Source organism: Anas acuta, chromosome 14 (assembly GCF_963932015.1).
Source record: "Anas acuta chromosome 14, bAnaAcu1.1, whole genome shotgun sequence".
Lineage (NCBI taxonomy): Eukaryota > Metazoa > Chordata > Aves > Anseriformes > Anatidae > Anas > Anas acuta.
The window spans coordinates 2,737,855-2,754,141 of record NC_088992.1 but is presented as its reverse complement, the minus strand read 5'-3'; the positions used below and the strand labels follow the sequence as shown (position 1 = coordinate 2,754,141).

General features: G+C 45.0%; 1 long non-coding RNA gene across 3 annotated transcripts in view; it reads left to right on the top strand.

Moving 5' to 3' along the window:
* The window catches only part of LOC137864378 (uncharacterized), a 59,783-nt gene that overhangs the window by 17,313 nt on the left and 26,183 nt on the right, over positions 1 to 16,287 (top strand). For 2 of the 3 annotated variants that reach the window (XR_011101467.1, XR_011101466.1), the window contains exon 2: positions 13,034 to 13,197. This is a non-coding gene — a long non-coding RNA (uncharacterized lncRNA). Of the gene's footprint in view, positions 1 to 13,033; positions 13,450 to 16,287 lie in introns of those variants that run through there. The other variant, XR_011101465.1, reaches the window with a different exon arrangement.

Below are 16,287 nucleotides of genomic sequence, written 5' to 3'. Positions count from 1 at the left end.
TGCTGTGACGCTGATCCCTGGGCGCAGGCAGGCTGTGTAGGTGGCTGTGGTGCCGTTCCCAAGTAAAGTTAGTCTTGGATGAAATTATGAATTAATGCCAAAGGGGGAGGGTATTGAAATATTAAATATCTCATTTATAATACATGTGCCGTTATAATGATATACGTTTCCTTCTGACATTTCCAAAACAAAGTGTTTCTCTCTGGCTCCAAAGGCGTGATTTGAGAATGAAGCTAGTCAGTACAGAGATTTCTCTCTTAAATTGGAGGAACTAAAACTGTGCTGACTACAAACAGCATCTTTGTTTGTTCTCTGGTGGAAGAGAAATCACGCAGGCGATCACAGGGATGATAAATAAACATCATTTTCCTTGGGTACGTTTGGATTTTCATACCTGCAAGGCCATTTTTGCCCCAGCTCTGCTCGGTTGCTGTTCCCTGAGTGCATGGGAAGGGGCTGCAGGGGCTGGGAATGGGGCTGGGGGGGGCTCATCCTGCTCAGGATGCACCTCGAGAGAGCCCAGAGGTCCCCAGGATTGAACAGGGCCGCTTTAATATTCTGTCAAATTAATTTTCTCCCTGTTGTTAAGATGACAACCTCTGGCGATGGGATTGACTTGAAAGGCAATAAACAAGGAAATTGCATATTCTATTGCCAGCGTATTAATTTGATGGCTTGAAACATGAACTCATTTTCTGCCGTTGCCCTGGGTGCCGTCTCGGTGCGTGTGCGCAGGTACCTGGCAGCCCTGGCAGACAGCCGTGCCTGACCACCAGCTGCTTACTGGGATGTGATGGGCACCGGGGTTTTTATCACACCCTGCTGGCTGCGAGCATCCGACCCGCAGCAGGAATCGTGCCCAGGTGCAGGGTGCTTTGCTGCAGCACTGTCCCACTGAGCTACATCTCATGAAAGCTTGGAGATGGCTTTCAGGGTGAAATTTCAGTGTCCAAATCAGAATATTTGTGCAACGTTTCACAGAGGTTAATGGATTTTTTATTGTTTTTTTATTTTTCAATATAACTTTGCATAAGGCCCCAGAAGACGAGCTCTGGGCTGTAGCTGTGCTGCAGACAGGGTGACTGCGTTTTGGTACCAGGAGCTGCTGAGAGCTCCTTCTCTGAGTTTCCCTTTTCTCTGTCCTCTTCATTTCTGGACAGATTTGTCACTTCTTTCCTTCGTGTTTCCCAACCATTTCACTGATGCACAGGCTTCTCTGTGCCAGGGAAAGAACACCGCTTAGATCCTGATTAAATTTGTGGTATAGAAATATTCATAAACCAGATTCTTTGTCCATAAGAGCACACCTCTCTGCTAATTCCTGGAGATGAGGTGTTGCTGCTTTCACTGAAGAATGAAGAGAGAATGAAGAAATCCTGTTTTTTACTGGCGGTTGAATAAGCCCCACCTGTTTAACCCATAAATGGATTTTTTTCTGCTGTCTGGGAAGGTGTTTTGTATTGACTGAACAATTGGCATGGAGTGATACTGAAGCAGGGTGTGGAATAAAATGCTTCCTCCTTTATCATTTGGCTTCTTTAGCTGCAATTTCACATGCTCCTGAGTCCACCACTCTCCCCAAGTCACATTGGGAACTGATGATTAAGCTTCCTTTAACTTTTTAATCTTGAAGTGATATTGAGAAGTCTTTAAAAAGGTGTTAGAGTAAAACAACAGACTTCCTAATCAATCACACGAAACTCTAATATATTGAAAACTTATTATTAATAATGGACTATTATTCTTTATGTATCACACCGTACAATCCAATCTATCTATATTAGTTACTTTTTAAAGGAATCGGGTGATAAATTACTCCATTAAAGCAGAACGAAGAGACACGAGTTCTTCAACGGGGAAAATCAGGGGGGGGAATTTTTGCAGTGACTCAACACTACGGCGATGCTGCGTGTGGCCCCGCGGCGTGTGCGTGCAGTGTGCCAGTTTTATTTAAATAAATCAATAAACCCACCACTTAACGATGATGAAATATGTTTTAAAAGTGCGTTGTTCTAGGCTCTGATCAGCTTCTGCTGGGTGTTTGTTGCCATCAGCAAGAGTTTGGGCAGAGCCTGGGTTATGACAGCTTTCTGCTGGACCCGTGCAGGAGCTGCTGGGAAGGGAAACAAAGCAGCAGTCTTTTCCTCGAGCTCTTCTGAGACCACACAGAAAATATGCAGGGGAATTTGGGCAAAGGGCTGTAGCAGGGCATTTGCATTCCAATTTTTGTTCTGTGTTTTGCCCATCTCGATCTCATTTTCTATCACTTTGGGGAGAATTTTTCAGAGCTGGCTGAAGCAGTGTGCTCGCACGCGGTTCTGTTTCTGTGGGCACCTCTCCCTGACAGCTGTGGATTTATTACACAGCTTCCTTCGAGCACTTATTTTCTCCCCTCCAGTGTGCCACGTGAACCTCTTTCCTCGTGGTCTCTTGGGTACGTGCCAGGCTTGGGGAGACAGAATTAGAGAGATGAAGACACCTGGGTGTGCATCTGTAACGGGTGGGGGGAAGGCTGCAAACCAGCACGCTTTTATTTTCCTGCAGAATAACGAAGAGCTGAGTCTGTGGCTCTCAGAGTTTCCCTTTCAGCTTTTTTGGTCTCTTTATTTGTTCCTTGGTCAGGTTCAAACCAAAATAGAAGCCCTGGGCTAGGAAAATGGGATGTGTGGGGCTGCTGGAAGGCTTTAGGCTCCCCAGCTGTGATGGAGCTGTAATATTGGTAATACCACGTCCAGACTTGAGTTCATTCACCCTCTCTGTTGCTACAGTTTATTGCTATTATAACACCTAAACGATCGGTATTGTGCTGCTCAGGGCACAGTCTGCACTCCAGAGATGCTGCAGATGAGAGGCCAGTTGCAGAGGGAGAATTTGGAAACTCAGATGAGTGGGGAGAGAGGAAATCAAGCCAGCAGGATGGGATTCATCTATTTTAATGTTGTAGTTGTGCGGGGCACGTAGAAGGGAAAAAAATCAATTTGCTGAAGTCCTAAATAAATAACTGATAAAAGAATACATTCGTCCTGAATTGAAAACAAAAATGGAAACGGTAAATAAATGATTGTCTGCAGGGGTAGAAGTGTTAAAGGCAGTGGTAGCAGAGTTGGAGGGCTAAAGGCACTGCATTTTCATATAAAAGAAAATATAAAAGGCATAAATTGAGGATAAAGGCCTGCTAGTAAGAGGACTTTGTTTACTGATGCTTTAAACAGTTCATTTTTTCTCCTCATTTTTGATTTAAAGGAATCTGAACTGGTGGGCAGGGATTTGCTGGGAAGAAGCACAGTGTGCAGCCTAATCTGCCATCCCGCAGACTTGCCAGCATTATCATAAAAATGCTGGAGGTTTTCTGGGGTTTGAACTCATTTTTGCAAAAGTCTTGACAAATGAGCCCGAGTGCATTAATAATGGAACCGGAGTGATCTTTGTGTGTACAGGGAAGGAGGCAGCCTGTTTGAATGTTGTATTTTCATTGTTTTTGACAGCCTTTGTAATGCCCTGCTGGCGACAGCAAACCCTTCGTCTGGGGTTTGCTTTGGCAGGGCTGGGCTTCCCCAGCGCCCCACACCAGCCCCGTTCCAGCTGGCCCTGTTCAAAACTCCAATCCTGGCAGCTGGAAACTTTCCTGTTGACTTTTGTGGCAAGCAAATGAACTCAGTGGCAGTGCAGCTGCTGTGCGTGACCCTCTGCATGGAGCTATACACGAACTGGGGGTGGGAAATGCATTGGTTGGGGGCGTGTGGCTGGGTTTACCCCTGAATAATGCAGGGTGATGCCTGTAGGGAGCCCGGGGTTTGGCCCAAGGAGCTCCCTAGGGCTCTGCAGTTACCTTGTGGGCATTTATCCAGGCAGAAATCTGTGCGCCCATCGCTGCCACCCCTTCCTGGGCTGGCAGTTGCTGCAAGACGTGCATCTGCTGTCCTCTGATGGCTGTGTGGGTATCAATAAGGGTATGGGTTTGGTAGAGTGAGGGTCAGTAGATAAAAAAAAAAAAACTCAATATGGGTAAATAACCAAGTGACCTGCCACTGAGGAGACTTATTCTGGGATTATTTCCTCTGGAGGAGGTTGGTTATGCAGCGTTACCCCTCGCGGTGTCACAGCCGTAATGAAACAGGATCCTTGTGTGCCCAGGGCTGTTGGATGGCTGATCCAGAACTACAAGAGGAACTGGGACCATAGAACTGATGCCCCATTTCCAGTTCATTAGGGATTGTGCAGGAGCCCCATGCCAATCACACCTACAGCCTGTAACAGGGGAGTTCGGCATCGTGAGAGGAGAGCTGAGCAGAGTCTGCACCCAAACAAGTGCGTGTGGGAAGGAGGGAGCTCTGGATCCATCCAGGAGGAGTGATGGAAAATGTTGTCTAAGGAAACTGTGGTTTTAGGGCAGGTGAGTCCCTTCCAGCAGTGCCACACCTTCTCTATGCGCTGCATTCGGTGCCTGCATCTACACCTGGTCAGCAAGAAAAGCAGAGCCTCTTCTTCTCAATTGACTTTAACAACAGCTGCGTGCTGCAGTAGGTTTTTGCCCTGTAGGACACTAAATAACGTTGCAGGACAGGTGGAATTTGAAGACCTTATTTTGCTGCTGCTGCCTGTTTGAAACCTCTATTGGAATTAATGGCAACTGCGGGCACGTAACGGTGCGAGGCAGGAACCCCCTGACCTTATAAATGCAGGTGGGATTGTGAAGCTGCCTCGTGGTGGGGAAGAGCAAACAAAACTGTGCCGTGTGTCAGGCAGCACCCATTCATCCTTTCTCTTCTGTTGTACGCCAGGTCCTGGCTTTGCCATTTCCCGGTTGTGCCTTTTACCTGTTGCCATGGTTAATCAAGTTTTTGCTCAGATATGACCTCTTCTAATTCATGTCATTTGCAGGAATTTCAACATTTCTTGACTTTCACTATGCGATCCAGGCCTTTTCTTTGTTTTGTGTTCTTATCTAACTCTTGTTCTCAGGTCGCTTACCAGTGCTTGGCAATGTCTCTTCTTCCAGAATGCACTTCTGTAACGTTCAAATTTCTGTAAGGATTAAAACCCTCCTTTTAATTGAAGTATCAGTGAACATTTTATGATGCTGCAAATGGATTTGGAGATGCTTTTCCTAGGCAGATCAAGGAGCCTACATTTTCCTACATCAACTTCTTTAAAATGCTTTTGAACATTAGTTATTTTTCCCTGTTAATGCATTTAAAATCAGATGTTAGAGCACGTTACCTCCTGGAAACCACTGAATTTTTAGGTTTCTTTAAAAAGACTTGAGCATGGTGGCAGTGTTTGAGTTCTGCTCTTCCTTTTTGTCTGCCAGTGGCATAAGGCGGCTCTTCCCCCTGCTCCCCCATCCTACCCGTGGAGGAACCAAAGGATGCGCAGGGTGAGCTGACCTCCCCCAGCCAGCACAAAGCCCCAGTAAATTCTCATCGAGGTTTCCAGCCTCTGCCTTCATCGCAGGCAATATTTCTGGAAAACAGGAGTCAAAGTGTTTATAGCTCAGGTTCAAAACACTTGAAAAAAGGGAATCCAAATAGAAATCTTGTTTTTTTTCCCCCTCCACGTGTCCCTTCCATCACTGCGTGTCAAAGCTGGCGTTGCTGAAGTTCTCCTCCCGGGTACCAAGAAGGGATGGTGAGGCTCACCGGAGTGCTAATTACTGGAAATGTCTTGGTGTCCTTTACCTGAATCTTCAAAGGGTGAAGCTATTATTGCAGAGAAATATCATAGCACATGAAATATCACAACTGCGTGTGCAAGGCTGCGGATCAGGAAGATTGTCTGCATTAACTCGGCTCCGGGATGAGCGGGAAGGGTAATAACTTCTCAGCAGAGCCATAGGAGGAGGCAGCGCTTTGATTAGCGGTGATATATCATGGCTAAAGATCTGGGGAAACACAGATCCGGAAAGAAATGACTCAGTAGGACTCTGTTACGAGGCTGAGCTCTGGGGAAGAGACTGGCAGTGAAGGTGGGGAGATGGAGCTGCAAGGAGAGCGCTGTTGGGGCTGGCAGCACCTGGCACAGGGGGAACCAGAGAGGGACGAAGGTCCCCATCCTCTGCCATCGTGTTAAAGCCTCCGTGCTGGGGATGGCTTTTAAACTACGAGGCAGTAATAATCCCTCTGAAAAGGAGCTCCTGGCTTTCCTCTGGCTTACCCAAAGGCAGATCAGTGACTCCACAGAAATCAGCAGAGCTGATTTTGATTTACTGAGTTTAAATGAAAGGATGATGCCAAAGGGCCCGGAGTCTTTAAGCTGCTGCACTTTATTGAAATCAATGAGACAACATCATGTTATGCCAGCTGAGGACATGGCCTGATTCATTTTGTTTCTGAGATGTAAATGTGAAAATCTCTCAATGTAACTGGCTATTTTGAAGTCCTTCTCCATTTGCTTTAAGTTGTCTCTCTCCTAATTACTTAGTTCGAAGTACTCCAGGAAGAAAATACAGGTGTTGATTGTGGGTTATTTTAAAATATTTTTTTATATTAACTTTTAAAAAATTTCTATCCATGACATTGTTTCAAACAGCTGGGAATCTGGAGATACTGTCACAGGGATTAATATTTTGTAATCTAATATTAAATGGACTGTTCATTTGTTAACTCACTGCTTCCTCCTCCTGTTCTTCCTTAACATACTGCTTTATCCTATTTTAAAATCTAGTTAAATCTCAAGATATTTGGAATTGGATTTTTATATTTTCTCGGAGTACCATGCGTGCTTAATTAAAGATCTCTGAAGTCCGTGGAAATGTCTGCTAGACATTGGCTGTCTCTGCACGTTGCTGCTCCCCACCATGTCCAGGGGCTGCCGAGCATTTGAGAGCAGAGCCCGAGTGCAGGTCCCCAGCCGCGAGGCTCCGAGCCTGCAGCACCTCCCCGTGCTCCAGAGGATTTAGAAATACCAAACTTTCATAAGGTAAGGAAAATTTGTAAATACATTAACCAGATCACTGACACAGATTAGCACTGAAACACAGACCATTTAGCTTTCTTCCCTGACCACAAAACTGCCGGGTTAATATAAACCCTCCTCATTCCTTATGTAAAAGTTTGGGTTACAGAAAATGGCTCTACCATGGCTGTTTTATTAAAGCAGCCCTGCAGCTTACACCTAATGTGTGTTTTTTAAATACACTGATGGAGCATTCAGCAGATCCCATAGTGTATATACACACTCTGTCTTTGGAAGATCTTTATTGAGTGCTTTGGGAGTGGGCTACTGGGGAATAGCCTGGCAAAAAAGGACTTGATTTCTGAAGAGTCAGGTGGGTGGCCTTGTGAAGCCTTCCCCAGGAGCAGGAGGAAGCTGGGGGAGATGCTCCACGTCTGAGTGCGTGCCCTCAGCAAGTGCTTTCAGCCAAGCAGTGCCGAAGCAGAAGAGTAACCCACACCATGGCCTAAAAGGAAAGGATGAGGATCAGCTGGACGTGAGCAGTTTGTTCTGAGATACATCAGTGGTCAATCCCATGCCAGGGTTCCTTGTAGTGCTCCTGGGTGCTGGCTCTGCGTGCAGTCCCAGGAAAAGCAGAAATGGCAGTGGTCATGGGGGGCTTTTTGTTGTTTTTGGTATCGTGACGGAAATTACTCCAGGAGGTGCTGCTTTGTTTTCAAATTTGAGCTCTGTAACCAGCCTGTGCAATTAAAAGGCAGAAGATTAACCAGCTGTCAGCAGTTCAGAGCAAGAGCCTTCTGCAAGGCACTTAGAGCTAAAGAAACCTCTGCTGAGAGGTTAACTCCATTAGTGAGGTTTGGGGAGGTTATGCAAGCAGATTCTTTCAGAAGAACTCCACACCCAGCTAAGAGTGCAAGGATTAAAAAAGAAAAAAAGTAAGGCCATTGCAGCTGCCACTTCAAGACTTTCAGACAGACCTAGCACAATGACAGGCAATATTAAGGGGTGGAATACATTTAAAACAACAACATCTTGCTTTTGGATCTAAAAGTCTTCTGTATGGTAAAAAGATTCCTTACAGCAGAGTCCTAAACCTTAGCCTTGCTCTGATGCAGTTCTTATAAAACTCCATGAAGTTTGAAGAGTTATTTTTTGAGCTTATAGTAATGAGTTTTAGAGATTTTAATAATGAGTTTATACTTCTCCAGCTGATAGATAAAGCATTATATATGTAAGCAGCCTTCTGTTTTGTTATGCAATTCCGGACAGCTCTCCCTTGAAGATAAATCAGAGGAGACCAAAGAGTATTTTTTGTAATGTAGATTTTGGCAGTGTACGCTAAAGCACTGCTTCTCAGTTGCAGGCATTTGTGGCAGTCTAGTTAATGTTAAAAGTGTCAAAATAAATGATTAAATTTAAATTACCCCATAGCAGCTCTGTTACCCCATACCACCGTAATAACACAAATCCTAAAACCACAAGAGCCCAATGCAGCAGCACCCTCCTGCTGTGCCGTTAACTTTCTCCCAAATGCTGAGACATTTGCAAGTCTTGCTCCGTGTCTGCAATACAGAGAAGAAAAACAAGGGTGCTCTCAGGCTGTGGGTAGCAGGAGAAGTTGTGGGCAGCCCATTTGGAGGGGAAGTTGCTGGGTAAGGCAGTGAGATATTAAGGATTTACCTAACTCCAAGTCCTTCCCAAACCTGACCCTGGCAGGCACGAGGCTGAGTCTGTAATATAATCCTTGGCAAAGGCAAAGCAAAAGGGACCTGGAAGGGCTCAGGGTATGTGTGCGTGGCATTAGCAGCTCTGGTTTGAATTCCATATGGGATTACACACCTGATTTGCTGGGTGGCAGCCAAGTGTGTTATATGTCTGCTGCCCCTGAAGGGGAAACCTTCTTGAAGGTTTGGTAGGAGAGGTGCAAGGGCTTGACTTTGGGTATGCTTAATTCCTGTCTGCCCCATGGTTTTCCTGGGCTGGCAAGCAGGATGTCCATCACTGGGATGTGCTCAATGGCATGGGCAGAGCCTGGCAGCTGGAAACCTCCTTTGGTGTTGGTTTGAGGGGGAGGTCTCAGGGCTGAGGAGCGGGGTTGGTGGTAAATTATCATTTGTAGCCCTTTGACGAGAGCAGAAAGGGCAGCCTGTAAAATGCAGAGAGCAAGCAAAAGAAAAATTGTTTGAAGTCAGTAACATCATTTTGAGACCCAAAGTAGTGACTTTTTTTTTTTTTTAACGAGTGTTGGCAATGCTGTCTGTAACCAATGCTGGGCTAAACACAAATTAACCTTTGGGATTTAGATTGCTCCACCCCTAAATCCACAGCTAGAATTGCCAGGTAATTGGGCTGCCAGAGAAACTGCAGGAGCAAAAGTGGGGAAGTTCTCCCAGTTTTCTCCCAGTCTGTCCCTGCTGATGGGGGAGCACAGTTTGGCTCCAGCAGCACGCTGGCCATGCAGCGGTCGGTGCCGTGGGGCAGGGCCATCCTCTTGACATTTTAAACTTGACACAGGAGGAAAGCACTTTGGTCTCGGGCTTCAATTACACGTGGGGAATGTAGAAGTTGATGATATTCTATGAAAATTCAATAAACCTTGAGAACAGCATCAGAGCTGGTATCTGTAATTTAAAATAATGGATATCAAGAAACTGTTTCTCATTTATCTTTACTGCCGAGTTTCAGAGGCACCAAAGAGACTTCATTAGTTTTTTTTTTTAAATAGCTTCATCTATCTCAATCAATGATGGGTTCTAGAGGTGGCTGACTATTATGTTTAATAATACACAGGATAGAAAAATGTCCCCATCCTTTCACAGTTCTTGACGTATGTGGAAAGGATGTGTGAAACCACTTCTCGGTGGGAGATGGAAATAGATTTTTTTTTGTTGTTGTTGTTTAAAAAAAAAAACCCAACACTTCATTACGCAAGAGAAATGGGTTTTTATTGGGAAATGTGATTTGCAGGCAGAATATTTAAATCTTTGTTTTACATGGATTGAAGTTTCATTTAGAAGAAATTAACTTCGGAAACTTGAGTTTAAGCAAACGTTGCTTCCTAAACACAACTGGAAGTGGCCCTGTGAGTGCTGCCCTTGAGCTCCAAGAGACCTGGTCCAGCCTGGACATTTTAGGCCAAGTTTTGTCACTTATGAGACACTGACAACTGGAATTAGCTGTCACTAATCTCTCCCAAATTAGAAGAGGTTTTGCAGCTTCTGGGCAAATACTATGACTGGCAGTATATCTTAAGAGGCTACCGAATAACTTACATATTTTGGCAAGAATCGTGCAGCTGCAGAAGCAGGAAGGGAGGGGTCAGGTGCTGGCAGCCCAGGAGTTACCCGGAGAGCAGCATTCAGGCAGAGGCTGCTGCTCTACAGGTCCCAGCAGCATTAGCACTGTTCCCATCACCCCATTAAGAGCTCCAGGTAAGTGCAAGAAGATAAGATTCCTCTGATAATTCACACCAACAGTTAACCTGAAATGGGATAATCAGACACTATCTTTTTTTCTAAGTTGCAGTCTCAAACAGGGTAATTAAACATGATGTTAATGAGTTATTCCATTCTTAAAACAAATCCACGGCATCACTCTTAAAGGGATTCCAGGTAGTGTTTTCTATCAGAGCTTATTTCTTTCAATTCAGTCCTAAGAAAAATCCCATCACCTTCAGTTATGCAGTTTTATTTCATTGTGTAGCAGCCGTGTGGATCTGCAGTGGCAGTGAGCTTTGAACAGGCTTCGTGTGGTGTCAGGCACAACTTGTAAATGCTGTGGAACAGCCTAAGGTAACTTTCTGGGTTTATTTATTTTTTATTTTTATTTTTTCTCATGGTTTGTTAGAAACGTGAGCCTGATCTTCAGTTAGGTGATTCAAGGAACTCTTGAACTACCAGAAAGTGAGGGTCAGGCTCTGTTTGCAGAGGGCGAAGCTGCCATTGAGTCACTGAGAGGACTGGGGCAGCAGCGTGGCACTCATTAAGAGGCAATGCTTTTTTATATACTCTTTAAAAAAGAACCCTGCATTCATGCTGGATTTCTCCAGCTTGTAATTCTCCAAGATCCTATTCATTCACATTGAGTGCTGTTGAGAAATAGAGTTTCCAAAGGTTACAGCCACTCCTGGGATCGATAAGTCTGGCATGGTTGCATACGAGGAATAAGTGAATCTCAGCATTCAGATGCTTGGGAGCATCGGGTTGTGTGCTCAAGCAGGACGTGATGGATCTCTAGATCTGCAGGAGAAAGTGGTGTGCTTGTACCCAAGGTCACTCAGAAGTTACTGCCATGTACACTCGTGTTTTCTGAGCTCCAAATGATGAGGTGGGAGGTTCAGCTCATTGCTCCTTGGAAATTCGGGCTCCCAGCAGTGTGTGGTGGGCACTTCAACCCTTACATTTCTGTGTCTTGTAGGCTGTTTGTCAGACGGGTTTACTTTATGTCAGCGTAGGAAGTTTTGAAGGCAAAAGGATGGAAGTGGCCTGGTAGAGCAACGCTTCCCATGGGCTGCTGGTTCCTGGAGGATGCTCCAGGCTGTAGGGACACGCTGCGAGTGGGGGCTCTCGAGCAAAACCAGGACACCCAGCAACCTGCAGTTAGGTTTCCTTGTGTTTGCTGTGGAATTACAATGTTTTGAGTCAATGCGTGAGCTGGAGACACTGCATTAACTACTGTCGCATCTAATAAACTGATCATTAATCAGCAGGCGCTGGCCATGTTCAGATTGTGTTGGTTGTGTACTTGTACGTATTGCAAAGGTAACAGTTCCTGGTACGGTTAAGTCAGAGATCTAAGCGTGTCACTTGAACTTGTAAAGTGCTTTTTATGAATTCATCTTTTCATGCTACTGTTTTCAATCACTACTCTGGAATTTTCTATGAAAATATTGAGCAAACCAGCTATTGGTATGTTTTTAGAAACAAAACATACTGAACTGAATCAACAGCCTGAGAGGGTACCAGACCTTGCCAGGATCCTGCCTGGATGCTGACTTTCAGATGAGCTTTTCCTTGAGCTCATCAAATTAAGAGGAGGAAATAATTCACCTATATTAGAAAAGATTTCTTCTATGTGAGTAAACTTTATCATTAAAACTGCAACCATTCGCAATGATTGTAGATCCCAAGGATGTTTAAGAGAAACAAAGCCCCATTTTCTGAATATACAATCCACGTTACTCCACGTAACACCTGCAGGATGCTGGAAAGTAACTCAGGTTTGATCTTGCTCAGGGCAAGAAAGATCTATACGCAAAGCAGTGTTGTTTTGTCTCTGCAACAACCAGAAATCTGGCAAATAAATTGTTTGTTGATTTTTCTCTGTCTTGCTTGTTTTGGGGGCACTTCCTGCTGGTGCAATAAAAATGATAGAATGTTTTTTCCTGAATGTGTAGTGTCTACAGGTGCTGGTGGATATTTAAGGGCTCTGACTGTTCCTGAGTGCTTTGTTGGGTTTGAAAGGGGCACTTAGAAGCATGATTTATTTAGGCACCTCCAAGAAGTTTTGTTTTCCAGTAGTCCAGATATGTCATGGGTTGTCAAATTCAAGTTATGTTCCAAGAAACGTCCCAGTGATCCTGTTCTACGGGGATCATGGTGCAGAGTGGGATGGAGTGAGATTCATTGAGCTCTCCTAGAACCAAAAGAAAAGGACAAGAAAAGAGGGAAAAAGTAGTATTGATATCTAAAAATGTTAACTTTACCAGTATAGGTATTCTTAAGTGTTGCTCTTCTGTGGGATGGGACAAAAAAATACAAAAAGCCAAAAGAGCTTGCAGGCTTATTACTGCTTTTTGCAGTCTGGTGGGACTGCTCTCTGTCCTCCATTTGAATTGCTCCAAGTGTTCAAGCTTTACTTGGCCATCTCTAATTGTTGTATCTTCCTGTTTCACCTCAGGCTGCCTAGAAAACCTGGGTTCTCTGTCCCCTAAAGGTCACAAACTCCACAGCTCGGTAGTGCTGATGTTGTTACGCGGGCTCCTGCTCCATTAACACGGTCCATAGGTTGTTTCTAATCCCCAGAATTGATTTATTTAATCCTTGTAGGTGCCATTTGTTACACATTATTCTCGGCGTTTATTCACAGCACAAACAGATGGTCAACAAAACCAATTAACCTTTCCCGAACTCCCTTCCAGGCTTCCCACGTTTTCCGAGCCCATGGACAAATGAAGAAAACCCACCAGGAGACTGGCTGGCAGCCCGTGATGAATAGGATGGCCGAGTGAGGCACGAGAGGAGCTCAAACAAACCTCAGCCCCCGGGGCTTCGTGCTGCAGGAGGACTGTTGCTGACAAAACAGGTAGGAGAAAAGAGCTGCCAATAAGTGGAGTGACCTGAGCCTGTCTGTTTGCTTATTTAATGCTGTGAAGGGTGGAGGAGATGGCAGTTTAACAGCACTCCTTCTTTAGGACTTATGAGGACTGTATTTTGCACTTAAAGGGCAGGTTTTGTTATTAAACACTTCTTTCAGTCATCAAGACCTTCACTGTTTGCCATGTGAAAATAAAAAATCTTTTATTAGCAATAAATGTAATATATGCATAGTTATAAATTGCATCCCTGCCCTTTGCTAATCAACAGGAAGACAGGCCATGTGAATTTAGAATGGTCTGTTCATTGTGAACTCCGAAGACAAAGCTATAAATAAGCGTGGAGGTGGATCCTATCTTCATCTAGTTATTTATGTAATAAAAACACGAGCGGTTGTGTTGCACAGAACATCCTCTGGTGGTTTCACAGCTGATTAGTTGTTATTAGTTCATGTAGCCCATTGGATGGACAAGTTTATGTTGTCGTCTTGTTAAATCCTGAACAAAACAAGGTGAAGGGGCTTGTCTGAGTGCAGTGGGCTTGTGTCAGGGTTTGCTCTGGATGCTGAAGGTCAGCCCCGTGAGCTGGGAGGAGCCGCAGCAGCTCCTGTAGGTGGCAAGAGGTGAGTCTGCCAAGAAAGAGGAACGCAGCAGGCAGGGAGACTTCCAAACTTTTAACCCAGATTGTTCTTCTGGACAGATTTACAGAAGCTGTTTGTGACTTTGGCCATTCCATAGCTAACAGCAGTGCTGTTTCAGAAAACGTTGCCTTCAAAACCAAGTATAGTGCAGGTGAACATCATGAAAAGGAAGCCTGTATGCCAGATGGGAAGTTACATTTATTAATTCTACATATTCTTTGCCCTTCGTTTCCTCCAGCTGTTAGAAGAGCTGGCTGTGCACAGGGATAGCTGGTGCAGGCATTCCTTCCCCTCCAGCCCTGCTCTTTGATGTCTGGATGTGCATCGGAGCTCGGTGGCTTGGGCTCCGCCAGCACCAGGGCTGAGCCAGGAGGCTGAATCCCTCTGTGCTGAAGTGCGAGGCATAATAATTCAAACAAAATCTCCGCATCTTGGGTCCCTCTCTAGTTATGACATGAAAGAAGCAAAGATTAAAGTAGAAGCGAATGTATTCTGCAAATCCGAGTCTGATCTCTCCTGTTTTACAGATTCTGCTCTTCAAAAAAAAAATGTAACATTTTTTTTGCTAGATTTTCAAGTGGAAGCAAGATGCTCTTATGTCAGGCTGGATCTTAGCAACAATGCGTGGAAAGGATCAGTGTATCAGGAGGGAACGTTTGAGGACTTCCGTGCCTTGCAGCTCTGAGTGTCTCAGGGCTGGGTGGGCGGCCCCTTGGAGCGGGGCCCAATGCAGCTGGGAATTGGGGCTGCAGCCCCCCAGCTCCTGGGGGGTCCTTCCCTTTCCTCAGCCTTCCAAAAATGGGCACCTTCTGCAGTGCAGACTATCCCAATTTAAATGTCAGTACTCAGTTTAATTACGGATGGTCCTGTGGCTTTTAACACACACACAAAAATGATCACCTGAGAACGAATTCTTAAAATCCCGTTATCCTGTGCACCAAAAACAGATGAAGAAATCCTAACCTTGGACAGAACAGGTGATGGCACTTATAAAACAAGCAATGAATCCACATAGCCCTCGTGACCAGAGGGAGCAGTGCTGCGTTCCAAGTCTCCATCCTCATCCTCACAGCAGAACATGGGAGTGGTGTGTGGGTACCTCGGGGTGCGTTGGTCTCCTCACCCGAAGCTGCAGCTGGTGCTCTGTGCACGGTCAAGCACCGCCCTTGGTTTGTGGGGTTTTGCCTGGCAAATTTGGCCACTGGCAGGGTTTAGAGCAGTCCGAAGCCATCCTCTGCAGGCCAGGTTTTGCTCTGCCTTCACTGTCTCCAAGCAATTGTGTCATGGGATATTTTTGTGCCCATATAGAAAGTTCTCAGAGAGCTGCTGCTTTGACAGTCTCTTCAAGGCTTTTTATTTTTTTAATTTTATTTTTCTTTAAATGCAATGCCTGTTTGTCAGCTTCTGTTCCAGTGAAAGCTGCATGGCCGTGATGTTTATTTGCCACCCGTCTGTTGATTCTGCCCCCTGCTTTTCTTGCTATTTGCATGGTAAATGCCCCAGCACGGGCAGCTGCAAAGCAGCCCCGGGAGCGTCCATCAGGGGTGTTGTTAGGACTGCTTTAACAAAACCAACTGCCTGTGCTGAATATTTATTTTTTAGCTCCCATTTGAGTTGTATGTCAGAGCATAATGGAAGCTGCTGAGGATGCTATCTGATGGGAAAGAGCTTGTTGTTGTGATTTATGTACCTGATTTGTGGTGGTGGTTATTTTTATGGAAGAAAAAGGCTGGACTGGGCATCCTGCTTGGGTTTGGGAAGGTTTGAATTTGATAAAGATTGAAGATTGGAGTCCATCCACAGGTGAAGAGCTGATTTTTATCACAAAGGTTAGCCAGCTTGGTGTTTCATCTGCTTGGTGCTTCATCCCTGTGGATAGGAAGCAATCCCTCTCCAACAAAGAACTGCCACGTCTCGTGTAGCTGATGTAAGCACAAGCTGTGTCAGTGCTTGGTGGGGAAGGTGCTGAACTACCAAGGCAGAAAACACACTGCTGTGTTCAGAAAAGACACAATCTGCCTCTTCATGAGCAGCTTCATTACAGAGTTAAATCCTCTTCTCTTCCCCTATCGAGAATCATTGTAGAATATATAGAGATGGTAAAAGTTATTAAAAGTTCCAGAGCGTGAAGACAAGCTGACTTCAGGGATGTTATGAGCCCATCTTTCTTGTACATTTAGAAAAAATAGATATAATGAAGTGTCCTTCCTTCTGTCCCGTGCATCCTGGTGAGTACAGTTCTCCCCATGCTCAGTGGGAAGGTAACCTGAGGAACGCCTGCAGAGCTAGAAAATAGCTTGCTGGTGCTAGAACAGTTCTATAAGTAGAAGAAATCTGTAAGTAAACCCAAATTTAGCTTCAGACAGTAAATTTCTCAATTCCCTTCATGAACAGTTTCTTGCAGGAGTTAATTACATTTTAAAGTGATGATTGATTATC